This window comes from Thermobia domestica, chromosome 2 (assembly GCF_964235325.1).
Source record: "Thermobia domestica chromosome 2, izTheDome1.hap1.1, whole genome shotgun sequence".
NCBI lineage: Eukaryota > Metazoa > Arthropoda > Insecta > Zygentoma > Lepismatidae > Thermobia > Thermobia domestica.
In genome coordinates this window covers 350,889,998-350,912,429 of record NC_137455.1, presented here as the reverse complement: position 1 = coordinate 350,912,429, position 22,432 = coordinate 350,889,998, and the positions used below count along the sequence as shown (strand labels likewise).

Sequence of the window (22,432 nt, the reverse complement as noted above, 5' to 3'; positions counted from 1 at the left end):
CACGAACCACACCGTAGCATATTGTTTACATAAACCAGCTGCTACTACTACTGTAGTCAAATGAGAACTGAATAAGTATAAATGTAGTTGAAATTTTAGTCAATGTGAGGCTTTCTTTATTTCATATTCTAAAATCCCAAAACTACAGTGGGTATTTTCAAGAAAATGTTTTCAGTGGGTATTTTCAAGAAAAGAAAGAAATATCATTTCTATTATACATTTGATAAATTGTTTGTAATCAATGGCAAATATTGGTAAATACTATGATCTATGTATTTTATATTCTTGTGTAGTTACAGCTTTTGGCACAACACCATGTCATGACCATATCGTGATAACATTCTTGTATACATATATAAAAATTGCGACAATTCATCTTCATGATTTATGTGAAAGGTTAAAGTGTAAACGTAAGACATAAAAATTCCTAAAGTCACTCCATATTTCGAATTCCCTTTGGAAGTTCTTGGAAAAAGCTTCGTTGAATACTCTCAGGATTTTGCCATAAAGACATGATTCGCAAGAATATATCACTAATTTGACGCAAGATGGATAGATGCGTTGGGGCACGGTGTTCTTTCGCGCACCTGTCGGCAAATCCTGCACGTCCTCGCAAGAAGAAGTTGTGATAGGAAGCCAAGATACAATAACCTTGGCCAACCAACCAGACTTCGCGGAATGAATGAACGAAGAGAAGAGAGAGAGAATCCAGCAGTATAGAAGTCAGGAAGTGGAAGGAAGGGAAGACTGCTAACAATCCCGTTGACCTTGCGGCTTCTTTCCGAATGTGAATTGTATGTTAGTAGTGTGTTTACTGATCATCTTATTTGTCAGACCAACAACCTAAGCGGCAGGTTTAGGGATTTTTTTTTTCAAATTGGTACAACGTTAGAGCGTTTTTTCTTTGCATTTGATTTTCTCTTCCACAGTTGAATGCGATGGAAGAAATGTCATTTCTTATGTCCTTTGGCCTAGTATGTCTGTTCTTATGAAGTTACCTGGCGAAAGATTAGGATTTAGATTTTCTGGGCTCTTGACATCTATGGCCATGTTATCCCGTCACGTACGAGGGATGACGTTTCTTGGCGATCACACTATCCGAAGAAAGGGGAGGAAGTAAGCGACCTGGGACCCGTATGTTAGGTACCATCCCAACATTTGTCTGATGGGAATAAGGAAAACCTCACTCAGCATAAGTCTGAAAAATCTGTTACACTTTTTTGACAGTGTGTTCCCACTGGAAGTTGAACCTGGCGCGAGAAAAAAAAAATCAAAATGAATGGTATTTGAAGAGTGTCTAGTGAGGACTGACTTTAACAGTATTCAAGTCCTCTGTGTTGACTTGGGTTAGCTAATGCGTACGCCTTTAGCGGATAGCTCCGGGTTCGATTCCCAGTGAAAGAACATTGAATATATTACCATCGATTCTGATTCAACCTTGAAGTGTAAGTCCTCTTCTCATATAATGTGGATGCTAAAAAAGGGACGCTAAACTTCAACAATCAATCATTCTTCAACCATAATATTCACTACGTTATGATTGACAGGTTAGGAGAATTACGAAATGAAAAAAAAAAAACAGAGATGGAGTGGGTCAGTGGGTTGTGGGTCAACAGGGCGTGAACCACTGCGACTCACCATCCACCGTGACTCATGATGACCCACTACGACCCACCGACCCACTCTACTCAGTGCATTGTAGACAACATCTGAACACTGGTGAATCTGTGTACGTTTTACTTTCAGGGTCTGCATTTTTCTTCATTTTTTAATTTGTTTCTATTTACTTACTTAAGCGATTGAGTGATATAAATTCAAATTCCGATTAGTGATAATTTCACAGCCTTGTTTTATTATAAGTGTAAACTGTTTAATTAGTAGATAGGAGGGCGTGGATCATGGATCAGAGTTAATGACGATGAGTTTTGGAGGGTGGTGGGTCAGAGTGGGTCACGGTGGGTTCAGTGGGTTGTGGTGAATTGTGGGTCAGTGGATCATGGGTAAAATTTTCATTGACCCACGCCATCTCTGGAAGTATCACCATATGATGTGAACTGTAGTGTTGCCCACGAGAAGAGCATTTGCGAATTCGAAACGAGACAAGAAGTTTCTCGAGTCTCGTGAGCAACACTAACTAGTTCATTCAAATCTTAGATCTCAAACACTGCTTTAGTATTATATGGTCCGTATGTAAGAACTATAAATTGAACTATAAAGTGATAACTATAAAAACTATACAGAGATAACTATAAGAACTATACAGAGATAACTATAAGAACTATACAGTGATAACTATAAGAGCTATACAGTGATAACTATAAGAACTATACAGAGATAACTATAAGAACTATACAGAGATAACTATAAGAGCTATACAGAGATAACTATAAGAGCTATACAGAGATAACTATAAGAGCTATACAGAGATAACTATAAGAGCTATACAGAGATAACTATAAGAGCTATACAGAGATAACTATAAGAGCTATACAGAGATAACTATAAGAACTATACAGTGATAACTATAAAAACTATCACTTACTGGTAATCACTTCTTTGATAACTATAAGAACTATAAAGTGATTGTACGAACAAATGAAAAGCACTATTCAACGTTTAAAGGGGCGTAAGACATTACAAAACGTACTTCCATAATAACATTAAATATGATCCACATTCTTCGTGGACGTTTCATGACGCGGTGTGTTCTGATAACTTAAACATAAAATTGGGAAGAAAATCAGAGTATAAATTTCGTATATAAATTTACAAAAGAAGACGACAAAAGCTTTTCCGATGATCGTTATGAGACGAGAGAAGCAGTGGTCGAAGTGAGACGGTATGTGGTGGTATGCCATACCGCCTCTGGTTTTTTAGTGATGAAGGCATACCACCTCTGGTTTTTCAGTGATCAAGACAAACCTCCACGGGAGAGTAGATGCTAAATAAATACCTTTTAATTAATCAATTTTTATATGCAGTAATTGACGAAAAGCTTTGCACGTAAAAAGATTATATTTCTTATGTAGAAATAATTTATAATAACCTTTTCCCTACCTTTTGTTTCTAAAATGAAGTATCTTCAAAGAAGTTCATCTAGTTTATATTTTGATGTGCTTTATTTTAATTGCTTCTTTCGTATGCATGTGTGTGTGTGTCTTTTTGTCTTAATGCATACAGATGTTGTGTGTTGAGCATGAGCGGATTTAGGGGCTTTCTGCTGTGAGGGGGATTCTTCTAGGAATTTGCAATACCCCTCAGTCGAGTGGGTGTCCGGGAGCTTTCCCGCAAGAAATTGTTAATATAAAAACTCGGTTTTTTGAACGTTTTCGTGAATAATTTTCTATAATACAACATAAGGGGATTTTTATTTATTTATTTATTTTAGCAAGTTGTTGTTGGCGAGGAATCAAAGGACGATGGACCATGCCCTCCCCCTCCCCCCGTAACTAAAGACAAGCTCTGCAGTAGGTTTCAGTCATTACGTATATAGAATGCGATCTTTTAGGCAACACCCTCACTGTATTTCAACATTTAAATAGCCGGTATGCCGGGACAAAATCGTAAGTACCGCCTCAGCTTTTTTCCCATTTCGAGAACTGGAGACAAGAAAGCCTTATTTCTCGTCCCGTCCCGTCTCATTTTGTCTCGTCTCGTAAACAAAACTATAAATAGTAAACGTGTATTTTCTTGTGAAATTGTAGTTGAGGAGGTTCCAAGGCAAATAACGTTAAATAAGTTTGATAATTGCACGGAACCGAAATTTACTAGGTGTTAGGTTTTTGAAATTTTAACTGAAGTCGTCATCGCTAATCTTGTGGGTAGCACGCGCCTTTGGAGCACGGGTCCCGCGTTCGATTCCTGATGAGAAAGCATTGAAATTTCAACACATTACTGTTGTTCTAGTTTCAGAGGTCAGCGTTATAGCCCTGTATGTCTTCGTTGCTGAAATCCAACCAAAAAACCAACCAATCCGGCTCCTGAAAAATCTATTGCAATGCCTTGTGGGTAATTATAAGCAGACAACCGCATTCAATCTTACGATTAATACTGATATTAAGACTGACAGGCCAGCAGATGTAATAATATTCAAGTTTTCAGAAATATTTTGAAGCTGAGGGAGATTTAGAGAAAATGTGCCATCCCGATATTCATTTCTTGTAGCAGAATATAAAATGAGCCAGAAACAACAGGATATAAAAGAGAAAGTTACTTGCCTATGTTGTAAGAAGATTGTTTCCCCTCAGTTTTCGATACCAAACATTGGTGATACAGAACTCAAATACGATTGGGCTTTCCCATTATACGTATTACCTCATCAGAGTACGGACCTGATTGAATAAACATTTATTATAGCATTCAGTCGAGAGCTGGAGGGAAATTACATTTCCTAGTGGATATTCTAAATCAGTGGCGTACACAGGAAGTATTTCAAGGTTTAATCCCCTCCCTTGAGCAAGTTTATGCAAAATTAAATATTTACCATATAAAAAATATGTATACAAGCACTTGAAATGATATGAACTTGGAACTTTAAACTCCCCCTTTGATTAAATTCTACGTGCACTACGGTTCTCAATTAATACTGCAGAACTTCTTTATAAAAAGATATCAATAATGAACTGACTTTTCAGAGTTGATAATTATATTAAAGTTTATAATAATTATGAACTATTACTTTACTAAACAGCATGAATCGATGCCTGCCTAGCTCAGTACTAGATTGTGCTTGTGGTGCCCAAGTATTAAGTGGTGCACACAAGGAGATTTAGCGGTGTTTTTACCTCCTACCCTTGAGCAAGATATTCAAAAATAAAATATGTAATATACAAACATCGGAAATTATATGAACTTAGTAGCTTACCCTCTACCTCTTGATGAACTGCTGTGTGTGGTACTGCAAAATGTAAGAAACAGAATGGAGATGCATAACCTATTCAAACTTCAATTTCTCGAATAAGTGTCCTAATTACAGACATAAGGACGCATTTAAATAGACGTTTACCTCAAGCAACGTTTTTGAGTATATGTAATATTGACTGTGAGTGCAGCGAAATGATTGAGCTTCGATGGAGACATACATGGAGAAAGGGAATCAAGATATATATATAATATTCAAATAATTGAAGGAGAGAAGATTCAGCGGTATTCAGGGGGGAAGGGGCGGCAACAGTGGCGGATCTAGCCCGGCGCCAGAGAACCTAGGACCCCAGTTTTCTGAGCGACAAACATAATTTAACTTATTTATATTTTTTTTTAGAGTTTATAGTAAATTCATGATAGACTATACCTATCACAGTCTGGGTTCTGGTTCCCCCTCCCACACCTTCTGAGTTTATACCTTCTAAATCCACCTCTGGTCTGCCCCGTCTTGTTACGCGATTACACCTGTGGTAGAAATTCAGTATTTTTAATTCACATTTTTTTTTTCCCTAAATTCGAAGTTAAAGAAGTGGGCGAAATTTTTACATGAGAAAAAAGTGAAATTTGTGGTAAGTAATGTTGGTAATTCTGAGATGAGCCATCTATAACAACTGCATTGGTCATAGAAACGAAGGATCAGCTTTCTTTTTCTTGTGAGTGAAATTTCTTGTTTCTACCAAACTTGTACTAACCTGGAGACTCAGTTAAGGAGACATTGGAATGTGCAAACCCAGACTTTTTCAATTTGGCAAGGTTTCATGAGTTGTCAGTCCTAGCCGAACACGTGGTTGCTATTATAAGTTTATTCACGGCGATGGATCCTTAGTGAAAGTTTTTTTTTCTTTCTTTTCGCCATACGATTTATGCATGTTTGCAAATTAGTGGGCGTATTTAGAATTTATAAAACAGCGTTGTTAAGTGGGCTTAAGTATCCGTTTAATACAAGATTGAAGATACGCTGACACTGTAATAGTGTGGGCAGGTAGTGACACAGATTAGGTTATTCTATCAGCCCACGTGCCTTTGTTATGGCTACACATTTTTTTTTTTTTTTTTTTTGCTCATGGGTTATGTTTCTATTTCTTGTAATTCAGATACATTTATCATTTTCCTTCCTTAAGGGTAATGAGTAACTGCACTATCTTTGATTGCTTAGTCCATTGGTTAATATGGAGAACACCCTTTTTTTTTCCCTTTCTTTGAAAAGAGCAGAAATTTTAGTAGTTTGGTTTTACTCATTTTTTCTTCAAGTCAGTGTCCCTTCTTTTGTCAAAATGCATTTTGATTACATATTGATTTACTTTGGTAAATTAAATTAAGGGCTACGAGTTGATTCGCCTGAACCTTCGGTCAGCTATACTCTATAGGTTAAGTGGGCACAGTGGCTTAGTGGTAGAGCCCTTACTGGTGCGTGGGGTCCCTGGTTCCCTCCCCGGCCAAATATGTTTGTGGTGGACATCATGTCCTTGAGTTTTATCGGGGTACTTCCATTTCCTCCCACATACGCATTCCATCATCATTAACTTGCCTTATCGTCTCCCTTAGCCTAAAAGGGCATAATCCTGGAACGATAAACCGAAAGATTTCATTAATTTTCTGTAGGTTAAAATCGTTCTTAATTAAAACGTCTAATTGTTTATATTCTTGAATTTGCCCACCATTCACTCTAAACGCCATGCCATATTTAAGCAACCATCTAAGAACTTTGTTATATACAGGCAGCTGATAACACAGATAGCAACACATTTAGCGTGACTGTTTATTATTAAGAGCGATACATGTATTGGACTCCGAAAAAAAACTGGGCCCCTCCAAAAAAAAAAAAAAAAAAATCTGGGAGCGCGCCTGGTCTAGGATGATTACGGAAGGCGCTCTTCTTGTTCGGTATTGCTTTTAGTTAATAGGGAAATTCACAATTTGAAAAACATAGAAACTGGTTAAAGGGGAAAGTACCAATTTGTATTTATTTAAATTTTGTTTGGGAGAAAGCTGAACAATGAAATTGGAAAGCGGAAAGCAAAAAAACAAATCCATTCATAGCAGTAGTCCTTGAAAAAATATTGTTTAGTACATAGCCAAAAATGGCAGTGTACAACAAACGTTTAAAACATCTCTTTTTAAGTGCGTACTACAAGCAAATGAGTTGTTTTGAATACGCATTATTGTAATTTTTGAACTGTGTGTGTGTGTATTTATGAACTTTCGATAGGCTGTTTAGACAGTAGCCGGTGGCAAGTTGGTTCCACCTAAGGATGTGCAGATATGTTGACATGACATTGCTAGTTTTTTTCTCTTTGTCACGATCCGACTGTAATGGTTCTTAGAAAAAAAGTTTTCAGTAAAAGACTGAGAGAAAGTAATATGTCGTAATTTGAGAATTAGCACAATTACAGACATAGAAGAACTTCAAGAAAAATACAGTACTTTGTGACAGTTGAGTAATGGTAGTTTTATCGGTTAACATGATAATTGGAACCTCTTACCACTCTCTTCAGGAGAAACGTAAAATATACAAACCTATATTTCCGTATCTCAGGTTCCTGTACTTGAATTTATTTTACTTTAAAATTGTCAAACTGCCTTGTTAGACGGGGCCGCGATGGCTCAGTGGTAGAGCGTTCACCTCTGGTGCTTGGGGTCCCGGGTTCGATCCCAGCCCCCGCCAAGTGAACTTTGTGGTGGACAAACACCGTGTGCGTGGGTTTTCTCGGGGTTCTCCCACTTTCTTCATTCCACCATTTCATTCATCACTCATCATCACAGTCTCCTTTAGCCTAACCGGCATAACCGTGGGACGTAAAACTCAAAGATTTAATTTCATTTCATGCCTTGTTAGACTTGTTTATGTAACAGAAATCAAGTGACAATCACTTTGAGCTATCACGGGGGGGGGACGAGCACAGTATCTAATTGGTAAAACGTTCACCTCTGCTGTGAGGGTTCCATGGTTTGACCTCTGGCCACACCAGGTTGTAGTGGACAACATCGTGTGCGTAATTTTCTGTTGAGTCTTCCGTTTCTTCCTACATCAAGTGTTTCTCAACCTAATTCCTATCACGACCCCTATTTTATCACATCCTCTTGCCAGCAACCCCCTTATAATTTCTGGTTTGTAATATGCTTCTGTGGGATTTTTAATATACCTATTGCGGAGATTTCATGATATCCATCTTTTTCTATAGTAGTAGGATCCATTTCTTGTATACAGTGGATACAGTAACTTCCGTAAAAACGAATGGATTAAGACCGAATTTGGTCAGTTCATTCATATTACAAATATCAAATCCGATCCGTCATACTGTTTCAAAATGGAAGCAGTTTGAAAATTTTAAAACTTCATAACTCTCTTAATTTTGGGTCATATGATAAGTGATTTCTAGTTTTTGTTTTAAAAAAACTTGGACAGTTGTTTAAAATGTTATTGAGTATTTTAATTTTCATTGTTGTGTATGTGTTCAGTATCACCAAAAACTGTTAAAAGCAACTTGTTTACCTCTAAAATTTAGGAAATAAATAAAATCCCAGACCAATCTTCTTTGTGGCTAGCTTACTGGAAAAAGGACTATTCGCTCTCACACATACGTGTACAATTCTGCAAAGAACAACAAAGGATCCTAAACAAAACCAATCCCTTTTATTAGAATAATTTGTCCCTTATTGATTTATCAACAAACGCAATAGAGCTATTGCGGATTAGTATTTTCAATTTTAATTGTATTTCGATATGCAGGTTTTGTTGCTTTTTTTTTCCATTTCTTAGGAGTTTCATATCATACCTCTTTCATTTAAATTGATTTTTAAACAACTCTGCGCCTGTTGAAAACGTTTAGTAGACCTATTTTTTGTTGTTCTTTTCTGTATGTATAAAAATAAAAATATGCCTATTTGAACAAAATTCAAAATAATATTTAAAAATATTTTCCTGTATTAGATTCTAATTATATTTCTCTTCTGTTTCATCTTCGTGACCCCGTAGGGATTGCGAACCCTAGGTTGAGAAACCCTGTCCTACATTATCATTCACTTGCATTGACCACCCTATCATCTTTAAGATTACAAGTTCTAACCTTACGGTAAAACTAGAAATGTAATTTTATTCCATTTTTAAATTAGCACAAATAAGTCCTCTTGTTGACATTTTGTCCTAGTTCGTGATGTTCAAAATTTTAGAACGAAACAGAATCAAATTTTTAAATAATATTTAACAGCTATCATAGTGAGTTTACGAGAAAAATACGTTCTTATTAAAAAAAAAAAAAAAAAAAAGTAAGCAAAAGGCTACTAGGAAGTAGAGGGCCGCGGTGGCTCAGTGGTAGAGCGTTCACCTCTGGTGCTTGGGGTCCCGGGTTCGATCCCAGCCTCCGTCAAGTGGACTTTGTGATGGACAAACACCGTGTGGGTGGGTTTCCTCGGGGTTCTCCCGTTTCCTCCCACTTTCTTCATTCCATCATTTCATTCATTATTCACAATCACCATCTCCTTTAGCCTAACCGGCATAATCGTAGGACGTAAAATACAAAGATTTCATTTCATTTTTCCTCTAGGAAGTACTTTCGGAAAACATTATCTCCATCTCCAGCCTAGACACAATTTGAAAAGGATTAAAAACATGGGGAGAAATGTGGATGGGTAAAAATGGTTAAAAAGGATTTAAAATATGCGAAGCATAAATCTTCTTGTCGGTCATAAGTAGATATTAATGGTAACTTACTTGCCACTGTTGACTGTTGTTCAGTTTTTTTTTTTCCTTCCAGATGGCGAAAATGAGTAGGGAAAATTACATTTTTGTCTCCTTTATCTAAATTGAGTGTTGGTTTCTCTTTATGAATGTAATAGGCTTCTTTTAATTTTTCGTTCAGTTGTTGTTTTTGTTTTTTCTATCAAAGATGAATTAGCAATGTTGTGGTTATTGTCTTTGAGATGAGATGCCAATCTGGATAACTGTTGTAAGCCACGAGATTTCAATGTGCAAATGTGCTCAGCTATTCTGATACAAAATATTCCTTTTCGTTTGACCTATATATATATTGTCACATTGACATTTAACACGATAAACACCGCTATTTTGTTGGGGATCAGTATAAAAAATAAATAAATAAATAAAGCTTTAAAATTTGTAATATATTTTTCTATGGATTTCGAAGGAACTTCTGAGGCCTTGATGTTACATTTTGCAGTATCTTCTTAATTTTTGCCGAAATACGCGGAACGAGAGGGACACCAACTAATCCACTTGTCAACTTCGGTATTTGTTATTGGTTGATGGTGGGTGTCGATAATCTCCTGTTGTACCTGCTTGTACCGCTTCAGTAAGACTTTTGGAAACCATTTCCTTGTCCGATTTTCATTAAATATTAACTTTCTTACCGGGTATATCTGAAAGCAGAAGGGCTCTCCTAAAGAAGTTTTTTCAAATACTCAATTTCTGAAGCCATGAATGTGATGATCTAAAATTAAAATACATGGTGCCAGCAGAAGGTATACGGTATACCGAAGTAACACACTTATTAGCTTGTCTTTTGATGGTGATATCAACTAAGTTAAGATCTCCACTTTCTTCAAGTTTCATCGTGAATTTGATTGTAGTACGTACTTGATAAAATTCGCCAAACAATTTCTTTAAATCTTAAAATTCCTTGTACAGAATTAAAGTATCGTCGGCATATCGAAAATACCTGATACGAGGAAATTTTGGGAGAATGTTGGTTTCAAACATGTCCGATACCAAGTTCAAAAATATTAAATAAAGAGTATTGGCCATGGCCAATCCATTGTCCTGTCGAAAGATCATTTCTTCAGATTGAAAAACATTGTTTCTCAGCCAAAAAGCTGTTAGTTGAGACCATGGGCGGAGTTATGGGGCAGCATTGCCCTCCAACTTTTTGACAAAAAATAAAAATGCCACCTATAAGATGGCAACCTAACAAGACCTCCGAGACTAACGAAAAGGTCTGCGCCCCCCCCCCCCCTCCCAGCAGATAATCCGTAGCTCCGCCTATGGTTGAGACACGAGTTGAATTTCATATGTTTTTACTTTTAGTTTAAGTAAAGCAAGTTCCACTGCCTGCAAAGCCAAGTCTATTCATATTTTAATGGCTATATCTCCACTACGTCAAAAGATGCCATATGGATAGAATCTGTCGCGACAAAGGAATTCAAACTTTTTTAATTCTAAGCTATTTTTGACAGTATATTTGATTGAGATACTAAAAGATTCAAGTTTATTATACAGCTATTTTCAAATAAATACAGTATGTAAGATGATGAAAATCAGCTATTATAGGTCTCAACGGAACGTTGGGTTTATGTATTTTTGAAAGGCCATATATAATGGGTAAGGCTGGATCATGGATTTTTAATTTTGTTTTAATTTCGTCAGGAGTTATAGGAGAATTATTAATGAACTGATTACTTCTTGTTATCATAGAACTTAGTGGATTGCCCTTACACACAGTGGAACGGGACTTACTAGCTCATTCGTAAATTTTATCACTATATTGTTGCTTTGATATTATTACATATTTGTTGCCTTTGTCGGCTCTATACCGGTGTAAGTTAAATTTAGTTATTTGAGTGAAATATGATTTATTTATATTTTATATATATAATACTGCCCATTTATTGATGGCCTAGTCATGTGTATTTTAACTTTTTCTGTGGAATATTATGTTTTGTAACAATTGCACTTTTTTGAACTCTCGTTTACGTCGTAATAATCGTACTTGAAAAAACGTAAATTGTATAACGACCGTGGCAACTGGAAATCAGTGCTTATTGTTTTTCTCTGCTCGACATCCTATCATGGGAATCTTTGGGGAAGGTTTTCTTTGTCTTCTGTGTTATTTTCTTGGAAAAATGTTCTTTTTGCCAACACGAGAAAACTATGTTAAGATGTTTTCAACATTGCTTTTAAAGGTGATTCTGTAGGCAGAAAAAGAGATGTTAAGCCGTGTTGCCATGAACTCACGTGAATATCACGTTTCTGATCCTTTTTTTTTACCTTCATCACATTGAATTTTATAGCTCAAGTACAGTTTAGTGATATAATCACCAAGTAAATCCCATATATTTTCTTAACATTAATGAGTAAATACTTCGGTGAGGCTATCGTGCAAATATGAAATAACTTTAATTGGAAAGGTACATGAACTTTAGTTCAATGTTAATTAGGGTTGCCAACTTTTGGAAATGGAAATACCGCACACCCTCCTGGAGTACGTATACTCTTAAGATTGTGACATAATCGCTCATAAAAAAAAAAAAAAAAAAAAAAAAAAAAAAAAAAAAAACTGGTAGTACAGTACAATGTACAACTCTTCAGTCACCCACTTGTACTAGTCACTATAGATAGCCTTGACGAAAGTAAAATCGTTGCACGGAATATGAACTTTTCTCTCCAGAGCGGTCGTAATTCCTGTCTACCTGTTCACACAATTGCTCGTCTAGAGGGTCCTGCTCTGTGCATTTGGAAGCATTTATACTTTCCTGGCATTTTCCACATTACTTTTTGGAGTATTGTACAGTATCATACTCTGCCAATTATCACAAAGTACCTTTATTAATATTACCGACAAGTAATATGGCTAAATTATAGCCAAAGTTGCTGCATGACTTGCGTATTACTTATAGAGCAAGTGTCCAAACTTCCTTGAGAGGTAGTATACCGTATATATGTGGGTCGTTCAGTATATAAGTTTCTCTAAGCTGTAGAACATTTAATTTTTAAGATACATTTATAAAGTATACATACATGGTCCTTCTTAACCTCTCCACTTAGGACTAGCTCAGGGGAGTAATGCTCCCGGAAGTAGGAACGAAAAAACACAATTCTGATTGGTTGGCGTTATCAATTTCTTGCCACGTTGCATTTAAATAGCAGAAATCAAACTACTGTTGTCGGTCTTCGTGGCCGATTGGGCTCGCGCTATATGCTAGTAACAAAAATCTCTCTTGGCGTGAATTCAAAGCCGGCCCGTGGAAAGTTTTTTTACATCTTTATAACACATTTTAAATTAAAACAATATGAAATTAATACTCAAAAAAGTGATTTACATACTTTTGTGCAGATAAGTAGTAGTAGTAGTAGTAGTAGGAACGGGTTAGAAGCCCCGCAGGGCTCGTTTTGTTCCCCTTGTACTCCATGATATAAATTTTGTGACCAACTTAAAAACAACTGGCTAGGATAGCGCGTAAAACAGCTGGCTAGAGTAGCGCGCGAAAAAACGTACTTCCGGGAGCATTACTCTCCCGAGCGGGTCGTCTCCACATAATCTCCATTGAGATTCAAGCATTTATCTCACCGTTGCTCCAATTTGCCCAAACCCTTTGCAACAAATCAGGGCTCTGGCTATTTAATACTCTCCTCACATTCAGCTTCACTTCATCTGTTTGGAAACGTTCACCTTGCAATGTAGACTTTAACACTGGAAATAGATGGAAGCAACTCGGTGCTAAATTGAGGCTGTATGGAGAATGGGGCAGCCGTTCCCACCAGTGTGGCCACCGCTAGTATTTTCGTACTAGATCTAGTACCTTTTATAAAATTTTAGTGTTCTAGTACGTTCACCAACAAATCTAGTACTTTTCTTCTCTTCTTTTCTTTTAAATACATTCGGGAGAGAAAAAGGAAACTCATAAAAAAATATATATATAGATTTTCTGCTGTAACTTATAGTTCATTGTATTGGGAAAAATAGGAAGTACAGAAGTGTCAAAGAACGAAGGGTTAAAACTAATAAATAACCACAGTAAACAATATTACATATTTGGTGAACCGTTTAAACAGTAGACTATTAAGGAATTCTTTTGTACGGTTTCTATCGAAATTTGACTGTAACAAATATAAAGTTGGGAGTTATTTCAAGAATGTCGGAGGTCACTCCCCCACCCACAGGGAAAGGGGAGCTGCCGGAAACCTTTTAATAAGATATTAATATCACAAAATGTCATAAATATGATGAAAAGCAACAGATAACATTTTAGTACTTCCCCCTCCCCCCCCAGATCTAGTACTTTTATCTGCATTGGTTGGTACGGAATATTTTTGGTCGGTAGTCACACTAGTTCCCACTCTAATTCTTCAATTCTGTGCCTTGTTTGCGTGCTGAGTAAGGGTGGGCGTTATCGTCAAGAAGAAGAAACCAGGTCGCTTATGTCGAATTGCGTTTCCCTAAAGATGAGTTTAACATAAGCAACCTGGTCTCCTGTCAAAGAAGTGAAGAAATGTGAGGACAGTGTGCTAAATAGCCAGAACCCTGATGTTTTGCAAAGGGTTTGAACAAATTGGTGCAACGGTGAGACAAATGTCTGAATCTCCATGCGGATTATGTGGAGAGGTGGGGAAGAACCCCCTTACACACGTATGTATAGTTTACAAATGCATCGTAAAAAAATATTTTTTACAGCTTAGAGAAAAATATATATTGACCGATCCACGTATGTAATTTTCACGACGTAAGAGACATTTAAATATGTTTCAAGAAACAATCCGTTAAACCAAATCAGATTCCAGTTCATTTCAAAGAAAACAAAAATATTTTCCCATATAAATCGATGGACTGTAAAACAAATATAGAGTAGGTCTCTAAGGCATAGTAATAGGACGTTACATTGGAAAGAAGAAAGATTATGGCGACAATGATGATTAAATAGGAAGAAAAAAATACCTTCATTTAAAATCATAAATTCAACAGCAACATTGTTTCAGATGCTACATGAATGATGCAGCACTTTAAAATCACATTGATTACCTGTCAACGTAAATATACTGTTGTAGTGTTGTTAAGAACACAATGTATTAATTTCGTAAAATAGACAGTCGTTTGCACTAAGTGAAATTATTGTGAAAGTATTACATTATCCTGTCTGCTCTTTACGCTTTGCAGTTGTTGCTACATTCATATGCACACATCATTCATATGCACTCGAGAACTGCAGTTGTGCATCGCTGATGGAGGGACTACGGGTCAACATACTTATCTTGGAAAGATGTGAAGTTGATGGAGTACACGAGAATATTATCATACGGAAAGAAAGAACACACATACATACGAGTATCTACGTCATTCTCTGAGTATGTTAAGTACCTTGCCAACCTTGCAGGCATTGTTAGCAATGTTATATTGTTTAAAAATATCTCTGTTTATCAATGGGATGCAGGTTGTTATTGTACGTAAGGTAACTTTCTTATTTTATATATATAAATATAACCAATCCCAGAGTTTGGACCTTTAAAAGTAGCTTTAAGTAGCAGTATTCCAACCCACCGCCCCCCCAGAAGTCCGTCCTGGATCCGCCCCTGATTATAAACAAAACAAGGTAGGTCAATGTGCACTGTGGCTCAGTGGTAGAGCGCTTACTTGTGGTGCGTGGGGTCCTTGGTTCGATTCCAACTAAGTAAGTTTGGGGTGGACAACATAGTGTCAGTGGATTTTCTTGGATTTCCATTCCACTAATTCTTCCATCATCATTCATTTGCCTTAATCATCATCTCCCTTAGCCTAACCGGCATAATCGTGAGAAGTTAAACTTAAAAAAAAAAATCGTTTCAATTAGAGTCCCGTCGTGGGCATATAGTTAACGTCCGCGTCTTCGGCGCGGGAGACTCGGCTTCGATTCCCGGCGAGAGCTCATGTGGTTCTGATTCCGCTTTAAGCGTGTAGATTCATGTCTCGTATATCCTCGCTATTAAAAGCAAAGCTAAACTCATATCCATTACCACAATCATCCAATAATTAATATTTCATTCCATATTTTAATAAGTCTTATTTATTTAGTGTTTATTTCTAAACGTCGCTGGATCTGAGATTTCAAGCCGTTCCCATCGCAGCAATTTAATTTGGAACTCCGTGGCTAATATTGGTTCATGTATGTGGCTTCGGCGCTGGATAGCTGTGTTCAATTCCTGTATGTTCATGTCTTATATAGCGTCGATGCTAAAAGGGATGATAAATCCAAATCAACCAACCAATCTAATTTAATCACAATTAAAATTTTAGGGAACTGGGTTTCCTAATTAGTCAGATACAGGATCACTCAGTAGAATCTCCCACATCGTAAAGGCTAATAAAACAAAAAGTATAGCAGGTAGAAAGTTTTTTTTTAATTCAAAGATATACAATAGTATGGAAAACATCTTGTAATTACTGTAGGTCTTCTTGTAAAATGATTCTTACTAGGGATGGGCAAAACCGGTTTTTAGAAAAACCGAAACCCGAAAAATCGACATTTCGGTTTTCCAAAAAACGGTTTGGTTTTTTTCACCGAAACCGGTTTCGGTTTGCCCCAAAAACCGGTTTCGGTTTTCATCAAAACTGGTTTCGGTGAAAACTTTTGGAAAACACATAACACTATTTCTGTGGAAACGGATTCGGTTTCCGGAGAACAACAAAACACTATTATGGTCAGAAATAGAACAAATTTTGAAAGAAAAATAGAACCGATTTTGAAGAAAACCGAAACCGAATGCGGTGAAAACCGAACCGGCTTTTTGAGGAAACAGTTTTTTGAAAATGTTCAAAAACCGGTTTCGGTTTTTTTTAAAAAACCGGAAAAAATTGTTTTTATGCCCACTACTCTTACTCTCTCCTAGGAAGCCCAACAGGTACAGCATACTTCTTGCATAACATTTTGAGGACTGCAAACAGATTCTCATATCCTCAATATTCTCAGGCGTACGAACACTTTCAGATTGGCCAAATGATCTTTTCAACGCTCAACGTGTTGTTCGGAAATTCTTGACCCACTACAAGGTAGTTGTCCGATCAGAAACTTTTTCAGTACGTGAAATAGCAAACTTTAAACAAAAAGATCTTTGCACTCGAATCACATGACTGTTGTTTTGAAACACATTTTCGACTGTGTGTAAGCTGACCAAACCATAATGACGACTGGAAACTGCAGGAAGGTGGTGAGCGAATGTGAGGATCCTCCAATCCTTTCCCTCCTCCACTGTCAGGGCTACACCCGATCAAAAAGCAGGAGGTTGTATTTTGTATTATTGAAAATAATTGATTGTCAATTGTTACATCAGTTGAACACACAACAGAACAGAGTAATTCAAATCAGAACAAAGTAATTACAAACTGTTTCCAATCCGATTTTATATTTTGCAATAAACAAGTTACTATCTTAAATACTTTTTTTATTAGCCTCTAAAATATGGCAGGTTTTTATCGAGTCAACCTGTACTTCATCTTGTGATAGTTAAAAATTTCTAAGTCAACGTGTTACACAAATAGTGACCACCGTAGATAACTAAAAGTATGATAATTTTACAAAAACTTTTTTAATTATACAGGTTGGATAAAAATAGTGGCAATACTATTCTCACTTCGGAGGGCCGTATCTCAGCACTACAAGAGTACCGTAGCAGATAAGGGAATGTGAAGCGATGAAGTGTGGCTAATAGTAACGACTGTGTGTTATTGATTCAAAAAGCAACAGTGTCATAAAAAAAGAAAGAAAGTGGAAGCGCAGAACAATGTTTCGGAAAAATGGACAATGTGCGTGGATCAAGATTAAAGTGCCACATGGTTGCAGCGCACAAATGTTTCATGAACTTCGTGACGATTGTTTCTCGAAAATGAAGGAACCACTTCGCGGGAAGCACTACGACACAAGAGAAGCTATCATCTCGACAAAGATAGAGGCGCTTACGGTCTACGACGCCTTCCTCACGCATGGCAGTAGTGGGTAGAGATGTGAGGCGATTAAATTGAAGGAATATAACAGGTATTCTTCTGTATATAAAGCAAGGTACAAATTATATCTATGTCCTTACCTTTATATTTCCTGATAAGGATGGAATAATGCGTTTAGGTCAAATGACTTTCCTTGACCTGCCGTGTGGGCGCCCTTGAGGGAGTTCTTTATGCTTGACGTCAAAAGACAACTTTATTTTTAATTTCTACCTTGGTAGACAGTATCGCTATTAACACGAGAAAATAAACAATTTCATTACTCAACTGTTGAGAGATGGGAAGACATTTCAATATTGCTTACTTATTTAAGAAGTTTAAATCCGTGTCATTGCTTTACATGACTATAGCTTACAAGCCAGGGGGATGATAAACTGTATGAAGTTTTGGGAACTCTGCTATATCTTTAGTCCGAAACTACATATGGCTGAAAAGAGTACCAACAAGTGGGTATTAGCACTCAGGATGATCCCTTTTAGATTTCATGGGGTTTATAAGCGGAGTGGTCGGTGTCAAATATAGAAGCAGGAGGTAAAAAATGAACAGCTATCAAGGGAAATATAGAAGCATGGATAGGAATGGTGAAAGAAGCCTTTAGGAGGAAGAAAATACTATTTGGTGGGACCTTGACTAAAGAGTTGAGAAAAAGACTCATAAAATGCTTCGTGTGAAGTATTGCTCTGTATGGGGCAGACACGTAGACATTAGGCAAAAATTATGAAAAACGACTGGAAGCTTTCGAAATGTGAGTGTGGAGAAGAATGGAAAGAATTAGCTGAGTCGAGCGGAAAACGAATGAGAGGTTGTTAGAAATGATGGGGGAGAAAAGAACAATTTTAGATATTATTAAGAAGAAGAGAAACTAGTTGGGACATCGGCTAAGAAGGAACTGTATCATGGGGTACGTGCTAGAAGGTATGGTGGCAGGAAAGAGAGGGAGGGGCGAAGGAAACTACAATTAATGGACGATATCAAAACAGAAAAATCGTACGTGAAGATGAAGAAGTTAGTGGAAGACCGTGGAGCATAGAAGGTTCTTAGCTGCGACTAGTGACCTGCAAATAATGGCAGAATACCTATGATGATGGTGATGCGTTTGAGCTGTTAGTAGGCCTAATTATTAAAATTAAAAAGATATGACCTAATAAATAAATAAAAAGATGATTCCTGTGATGAGGGATAATACGTTTTTTTTAAATACTTTATTTGGAGCCGATAAATTAATGATTAAATAAAAAGATTCCTTTGATGGAATCTGACTAATAAATAAAAAATAAAAATTTCCTTTTGTGGTAGCTGGTTAATAAATAAATAAATAAATAAATAAATAAATAAAGTAAAGAAATAAAATATTCCTGTGATACGTATAATCGAAGGTCATCGACATATTCAGGCGTGAAAGGATATTATTTTATACATTTATACCAGTGCCGTATCAGATTTTTTTTCTTTTTTGCGGGAGGAGGGTATTTCATGTGTCCTGAATATTTTGTGTACCAGTAGTAATTAATCATTTTTCTTCCTTTGGAGAGCATTAATTAAATACCCAAAATTTCCAGGCTACGTCCATACATGCATCGTAGAAAGGAATATTAACATGTCTAGACTAGTGGTCAACGCCGAAAGGCCACTTAATTGCTGTAGCATCATATTATGCAATGCCTACTGGAAGTGGGCCATCAACTTCCAAGTTGGTAAGTACGTACCAGTGGGTTGGTAGTAACGAAGATGATGATAATGATGCTTGTTGCTGGTTGGACTGTTATTCAAACATGGTTCATCAATGACGTCATTCTCCAGTGGTAGATTTTCTTTGCTTATTCATTTCCAAACAGATCGTGGTTCTCCCCACTTCCTCTGCATGTCGTGTTGTTCTTTTCCCCTCTGTTGGCAACGCATCGTCTTCAAAGTCACTTTCTCTTCCAGCTATACATTGTCCTCTTCCTTCGTTTTTCTCTTGATAAGGGACAGAAAAAAAGGAACACACAAGTTATTGGAGCGAATATAAATCCGGGGCTCTTTAATAGTTGATCATTTTCGCCTGCAAAAGTGGACGAAATAGTGAATTATGAAAGTCACGTAATGTTAGAATTTTTGGTAAGGACATGTTAGCCCAGGGCGCAAAATTTCAAAGTCAGACACACTCGCCATGATGGTCGCCAGTATCTCTCACGCATAAATTATAAGAGGTCCCTCTCCCCCTACGGTCTTTGCTTTGACAAAGAAAGAAATTACATCAGGGCATAAGATTTCAAAACCAGACAATTAGATTTAGGATAATCAATTTTGAATTTGACAGTTCGTATACATGTTAAAAAATATATTACCTTAAGACTTCACGATTGTGTAACGCTTTCTGCACTGAAATACCAGTTGTCGATTGCAGTTTTCGGATCAAAGTTCTTAAGTGAAGGACCATTGATCGAAATTGTTAGCAAATCATCCAGTGTGTCAGTCTTCAGTAAATTCCTGTAGGCAGTCGTAACTCTGTTCAGACTGCTGAAGCCTCTCTCACGTGAAGCAGTACTCACAGATAAAACTGCACAAAATGTGACAATTGAAAACAAATTTGGGAATCTCGTAATGAAGTTTCCACTGTAAGGTGGGAAGGGAGGGGGGAATTGTAAAGACTTCACATTCCGTGTTTTCTGTCACCCAGTGACAATTATTTTCGTGCGAAACAGAAACTTCGCAGCCCTGTGAGTTTAAGCAGAAACCATTCCTACTGAACACAGGTCGCCAGCTCTAAGTTTATAGTCGCCAATGGTGACCAGGCGACTGGAAATGTTGCTCCCTATGTTAGACCCTTTTCAAACATGTAGCGTATCCGCTCACTTTTCCGTAAATTTGAGACGAGTATACGCTAGAATAATTAAAAAAAAAAAAAAGTTTTGTATACGTCGTATAGTTATGTATGTATACGCCCCGTTACACCTCTGGTTATGACAGGAAATTAACTTGTACAGTACTGTCATTATGATTGCGTTTAGGGTTGCCACTTTATTAAGGATGTACAGATCGCCGGTTTCTCACACCCACATTTATAAATAGAACCTATCTATACTAATACTAATAGTACTGTACTAATATTTCAGATATATATAACTATACTAATAAGCAGCGCAAATCTGTCATCATTGGGAGGCGGGCAGATTTGAGGCTTATTCTAAGGGTACATCAATTTCAGTTCACTTTCCTTTGTGGCAATCGGACACAAATCATCACATTTCTTCCCCAAAAAACACATTTGGAATCGGATTATTGGAGGGGGGACAGTCCTCCCAGTTCCAAGATTGGAGGGGACATGTCCCCCTTATCCCTCAGGATTTGCGCCAGTGATACTAATATCTATCTATACTAAAATATCTATACTAGAAGAAGTTATATCTATACTAAAATATAAAAGAATGTATATATATATATAATGTGTGTGTGTGTGTGTGTATGTGTGTGTATGAGATTTTTCACAAACAAAAGTCACTTAGAACCGCCAAATTTTGTACATAGATGGACACCAGGCCTAATCGCGTACGAAGCAGTTTTTTGATTCGATCGGAGTGACTGCGCCTTTATATTATGCAACCAACATGGTTCTACTGATATGTGGGTTGCTGCTATATCAGAATGGGTATCTATCCATATTCCCTTATATACAAGGGTAATTCGAAAAAAAACCGCCGTTAGGTTATCAATGACATATTCGCAGATACAGAGCTTTTATTATACATTTTAGAAAAGAACAACATTGTCATAACGTCTTTCAAGGTTTGAAATTTCTTCTGCAATTAGTCTCCCGCCTAGGAATGAAGGCACCTGCTAGCAGTGTTGTGAACCGCATTGTCATTGTCGAAGCAGTGCGACACAAGCCACTGTTTCATGTGCCTGAAGAAGTACAACCAAGTTCATTGCCTGCACGAGTTCAATTGCTGACTACAGGTCGACACCCACTTCTTGCCGCATCGTGCACGTCAGTTCGTCCATTTTTAAATATGCGACACCATTCACGTACGGCACCTTCACTCATCACGTTTGCTCTGTAAACATCATACTATTTGCGATGTATCGCAGTTGCCGAGAATTTTTTCGCACTCAGAAATAATGTTACCGGACACATCATTTTTTTTTTTTTTTTTTTTCGTTGGAGTGTTCATTTTCAATTGGAGTCAATAGCGAACGAGTAAACTGCAGCACAACCTTTTCCTTCCATTGCTCACTGTCTGTCTAATTCATGAATGAAAATTTAAAACAAAACATATGAAACAGAAAACTCGTGGTGTCAGTTTATTGGAGGAAAATAATTTAAGATGCTGCTGTATGTCCATCATCGGAACAAAGTATATTTCCCGAAGATGATGCATAAATCTAAACTTTGCTGTATCTCAGTAAGTCGCAAACTGGGGGCATTTAAAAATAATAAATATGTTTAATAAGATTTTAAATTCTAGGGTGAGATTTCATTTTTCTAGGAGGGTCCAACTTTAGGGGTCAAGTATTGATACATCATAATTGTAGGTATTCTGCCATTGGTATAAACTGACAGTTTCATGGAACCTATTCATCATCACATAGCAATTTTCTGTTTTAATATTGTTCAGCAACTAAAGCCTTTTCGCCTCATTTTTTTTTCGGCGACCGTGCTCTCTAGTACGTCCCTCGTATTAATACAGTTCATTCTCAGCCAATATCACAACCAGTTTTTCTTCATTTTGAAAATAACACCTAAAATTAATCTTTTTTTCTCTTATTGTTTCTAACACTTCCTAATTCGTTTCCCGTTCGACCAATTTCATACTTTCAATTCTTCTCCACAC

The 22,432-nt window shown here is 36.9% G+C and overlaps 1 protein-coding gene across 1 annotated transcript in view; it reads left to right on the top strand.

Moving 5' to 3' along the window:
* qless (decaprenyl diphosphate synthase subunit 1 qless) overlaps window positions 1-22,432 on the top strand; it is a 290,536-nt gene that overhangs the window by 78,625 nt on the left and 189,479 nt on the right. The gene's annotated exons all lie outside the window — the stretch shown is intronic.